Source organism: Numenius arquata, chromosome Z (assembly GCF_964106895.1).
Source record: "Numenius arquata chromosome Z, bNumArq3.hap1.1, whole genome shotgun sequence".
In the NCBI taxonomy this organism is placed as follows: Eukaryota; Metazoa; Chordata; class Aves; order Charadriiformes; family Scolopacidae; genus Numenius; species Numenius arquata.
In genome coordinates, this window is record NC_133616.1 from 51,828,753 (window position 1) to 51,834,073 (window position 5,321).

The window sequence follows — 5,321 nt, forward strand, 5'->3', positions numbered from 1 at the left end:
CCAGGTCTTTTGGGGCATGCCAAGGGCCCAGTATGCAAAGGACTCAGGCCTGTGGTCAGGGACCATGACTACAAATGCTCAGCTGGCACACTCTGATATCCAGGCCCTGTTGCACAACAAGCAAGGGCTAGAGCAGTCGTTGGGGCACCTTCACTGTGCTTCCCTCAATCTCATATTTATTTGTGAGTCTGAGCTGTAAGAAAGACTGTGCTGCCAGAAAGGTCAAAGTGGGACTAGACGACGGGACAACAGGGATTTTTAGCTGACTTGATTCAAGCTAAAGGAATGTTGAGAGCATCATGTTTCAGCCATTTTTTTATTCTTATATACTTGGATCAGGGGTGAAGCTTTCAGGGTGTGGAAGTCATGCCTATGACAAACCTAGTGGAAAACTGTGTGTTTAAGGACTGTAGTTCTGGAATAGCATGACAACTCTTCCACTCTAAGGTTGGAGCTAATTGTGCCTCTTAGCTAGAGGGCAGTAGGAGGTAGAGCATCCTTCCATTGCAGCAGGGAAGTGTAGGTATGTGATCTGTAATACAAGTCTGTTACAATGAGCCACTTTGTCCTCTCCTACAAATAGGAAAAGAAAAGCCCTGCCTGCAGTGCCACCTGTAAAAGAAAATCTCTGTAAGCAGCAGAATACAGCAGGATTCCTCACTTTTCTGGTCCCCTGACAGACGCTGGGACATTCAGGATAAGCTTGTTTTACTTGGTCTTCTGTTGTTTCTCCACCTCTCCTGCAACGGCAGTGATTTAAGTTTTCCACAAGAAGATGAAGCTGCTGGTTTAAGGTTAAGGTAGTGTATCCTCCCCAGGCCAAGTCATGCTCTCGTATAGGGGAACACTGAGGCGGCAGCTCACTTTTTAGGGAATGACACAGCAGTGCCTGCTGTGGTGGAAGCTGGCGGGAGAACTGGCAAAGGTGACCACTTAGAGAATGCAGGGAGCTGTCATAAGTTTCTGCAGATGACAGGGACTTTTTGGGGGAAGGCCAAGTAAGAAACAACATCAACAAGCACCTTCCAATTCTCTCTGCAACTGACAGCTGTTCTGTGTTAGAAGAGATAGGTAGACGATCCCATTAGAAGATCCCATTTGGAGCTCAGTTACTTTAACAATTGCAGTGGGTAAAACTGGATTTTCCATTTTACAGTACAGTCCGGTGTCCTGCTTTGGTGTTCAGATCTAGATGTACAACCTGAGAACTTTTTACCCTATAACATTTCAGTGATAAAAAAATGAGATAGGTGGGACTCAGTGATGCTTCATACCATGCAACTTGCAAGGGGATCTGAGTACTTGCTGATTAAGGGAACCTGATGCAAAGTGGACGTGTGACTGGCTTTGTCCAGTACAGCTAGAGGATGATCCTAAAGCAAAGGATGCACTTTCCCTGAGCGTACAGAGGAGTGCTCTTGGTGCCTGAATTCTCTTCCCCACTAGCAACTGGAAATCTTACCCTTTGTGAAACACCTAGCTGCAACCTTCTAGTAAGCCTGCTAGTTCCTACAGCTCCAGCCCTGCTCTCACCAGTAAGCACTGATGTTTGTCAAAAGGAGCAGGAAGGAAGTCTGAAACTGCAGTGAAACAAGCTCAATTTGGACCTGTCAGAGGAAGGAGATTAGCTGTCTTTTGCAAAACCATCTGGTCAGTTCTGCAGCCCTTGACCTAATACACCGAACAGATTAACACCAAATTTACCTGTCACTCCTGAGTCCTACTGTGCTGGGAAGCAAGAAGCACTTGGTACTTCATAATTTTATATATTTACAAATGCTTGTGTTTTTTTAATAAAGGGTGATTTAAGAAAAGATTAATTGTTTCTCACTATATTAAATTTTAAAAAGTATTTTATAGATGCAAGGGTGCATCAGATCTGCTCTGTAGCACAAACAAAAGGTCTCTGTATTTGCCAGATGTGCATTAAGTTGTACTCAAAATAATGACGTGAAGTGGTATCTTAAATCCTTAAAATGACAATGTGAAATTAGCTGTAGGTTAAACAGCTTTAGGTTAAAAACTGAGGAAATACTGCTAGGAAATGTCTCCAAAATCTGCCATTGTCCTGGCCAGAAAGTCTGCCTTGCATCAGATGAGACAGGTCTCACCTTTATCCAAGCATATAAAAGAGATTTGAAAGGGGAGATTTTTCTCTCTACTAAGGCATCAGGCATAGAGGTGTGTGAGGCTAATTCAGAATTCCTAATGAGTACTGGAGCATACAGTTTGTCATACCCTGGCAGTGTGCCATAGAGGCATTATGGCACTGCTAACCGTGAGGCCAGGTAGCTCGCACAAATACCTGCCTTGCACCATCAGCTGTTTCTGCTGGCTCAGCCAATTTCACATTTTGTGTTTAGAACAAAAGAGTGTCGAATTTCTGTGCTCGTCTTAATTACCACCATAGCTGAAGTCAGCTTACTGCTATATACTTACTCCTCACAAGGCTGCATAACTCTTCTGTCTGTCACAGCTCAGAGTTAGATGTGCCTCTCCCTGGAAAGCCTACAGAAAGCATGAAGCTGAAATCTTAGCAGGCCAGAGGGATTTTGATGTTAAACTATGGGCATGGTATGCTGAGGGGTGGACCCATGGCCTCTCCCTGCTGAAGAAATGGTCTGGCTGCCTTAACAAGCCTTCGGTGACCCCAGCAACCCCAGCAGAGACCTCTATGATAGGTCTGTAGGTGTCACTGGAAAACTGGTACTGCAGAAAGCCTTCTACAAAGTTGGAGTGGTCCTGGCTGGGGTCTGGTCTCACTAGAGGTCTTCTGCTTTTGTAAAGCCAAAAGAGAGGGACATAAAAGTCAGTCAACTGCTCCCTTCACAGTTGTGGATTCTAGAGAAGCACTCTGACGCAGGCAGGGATACACATTCCTGCCATCCTGCAGTCAGTTGGGGCCAAGACCACACTTCTGTTGCAAGAAAGGTTCTTCCTCTTGCACAGCAGCCAGCCTTGAAGCCTCTAGAGCAGCTCAGTCCAAAGGCTTTCTGCACGACGCTGTCACTGCCTGTCTCTGGAGCAACTCTGCGCAGTGAGATACCCCTACAAGCTTCCTGCAGCCCTCAGAACAGCTGGCTCTATCTACCCTCCTTCTGCAGCCTCCCCTGTGGACTGCATGGGGCTGGCAGAGGAAGGTCAAGTTCACATGAGCCTAGGGGTGAGGTATGATGCAGTCTGAACACGAAGCAGTTCCTTGTCAAATGGTGGTATAGGGTGAAAGAACGTATATCCCAGAGCCACATGTGCTACAAAATGGGAACAAAACTAGATTTCTTGGGATGTTTTGTGGAAAAGAAGCCCAGAAGGGTGGTAGGAAAAGTATTAACTAGCTGAAATATCTATTATAGTACTCTCTGCCTGGATACGTTTCCCTCATGTACATCCTCTGTGTTCAACTTCAGGAACTCCAGGCTTTATTAAGATATGATGGGTAGTACTGTCATTACTTAGTTTGCTACATCGCATTCCTTTAATAGAAGAGTGATTTAATGAAGTGTATCCCCCTGGGAATAACACAGCATGGCTGGAGGAAGAAACTGTAGAAACTTGGCTCTGCTTCATCCTGTCCATTCTGCCTTTTCTCTTTAAAAAGACACCCGCTCTAACTTCTGTCCTCCTTCCCCCTCCCCAAGAAAAACCAACACCAAAACAACCCCAAACAAACCCAGCCTCTCCCTGCTTAAAAGCTGCTCTTTTGAGCTAAAAGCCCCCTTGCTTTCTTTGGCATACTTGCTTGTAATGAGAAATCTAGGCAGAACAACTTCCAATCACCAAAGCTTCATTTTAACCTTACTACTACTACTACTATTAGTACTACTACTACCACCACCACCACTACCGCTAATACCCTGCACCGTACCCCTCTTTTATCTTCCTTTTTTTTTCTTCTTTCTTATTCCTTTTCTTCCTGTAGCCAGGCTGTTTCAAGGAAAAAATGCTTTGGCACTGGCAAAGGCATGGTGTCCAGATCTATTATTGCTGGGCACGGCCTTGCTTTGAGGACGCTGGACTGAAGATGCCCTATCAGCAACACATCTGTGATTCCACTTTCCTGCATGGGACTCAGTTGCAGAAAAGAAGTGTGTGGTTGACTGACTATGAGTCCGTACCACTAGTCCCCTCTAGTAACTCAAGCACCATGGGCCCCTGACTTCTATCATCTCTCTTTGCAGCTTGCAAACGATGCCAAGCAGTTCCAGCAGCTGACATGTCCTATGGAGGGTGTTTGGTTGCACCTGCCTCACCATCATGTATGAAAATTTCTAGGGCATCTTTAGATGGGTCAAGGTCTTGGCACTTTGGGGTCCAGTTGCATCCTGCCAGAGTCCTTGCGTCTCACACCCTCCATGGCATCTCACCATGCAGGGATCTGTAACACAGTCAGGGAGTTGTGTAAGTAAAGCAAAAGTTTGAGTTACCCATGAATTATAAATGTGCTAATCAGGATATAATGAATTCTACCTTTTCTCAAGTGCATGTATAAGCATACTCAACTACTGTAACATAAACAGTACCACAAATTTCATCACACAATCTGATGGCATAGCCAGACACATTTTGTGGCTAAGTATGTGAACCATGTAATCAGCAAAGGGGCAAAGATGGGTGCAGGTGCAGAAGAAAGATTTTCAAGTAGTTAAATTGTTGTCAGAAGATAAGCAGAAGGAGCTGCAAATAAGACACATCCTGAATACACAGTAGAAAAACCAAAACTAAGATAAATAGTGTGAGGAACAGAGGAGCCCTCCACCCCATTTTGGGAGAGAGGCAATGACGTAGAGACATCAGGCACCATGAAGGAAAATCAGAAAAGATAAGACAAGCTCATTGAAGTCCTGACCTCTCTCCTCAAAGAGCCTCATCAGCTTCCCCTCTGTGACTAAAAAGTCACTCAGGATCGTACCTAGCCATGCTTAAAGAGATGGCATTGGCTCCATGATACTCACAGCTTATTGAGCACAGAGCTACAGACCCACAGGGTGGGAAATAAAGAGAGAATGATGAATATTGTGTAAGAATGAATCATTAGCAAGAACTGCATTGTTAAGGAATAGATCTTCAGTTCCCCAACTGATAGATAAACTCACACGTAGTCATGTACCAATTCTGGGTTGGGTTGGTTGGTTGAGTCCAAGCTTTGCTTCATAGGTCTCCATGCCTCTTCTCTTTAGAGGCCACTGCAGGACATGGTCTCAGAAAAGTTTGGGACACCTGGCAGCCTTCACTGGGTCTCCTCTGACACTGAGGAAACACAGAGGAAAAGAAGCCGTAAGAGGTACCACTGTGCTCATCATGCAGCTTCACCTTAGCCTGCT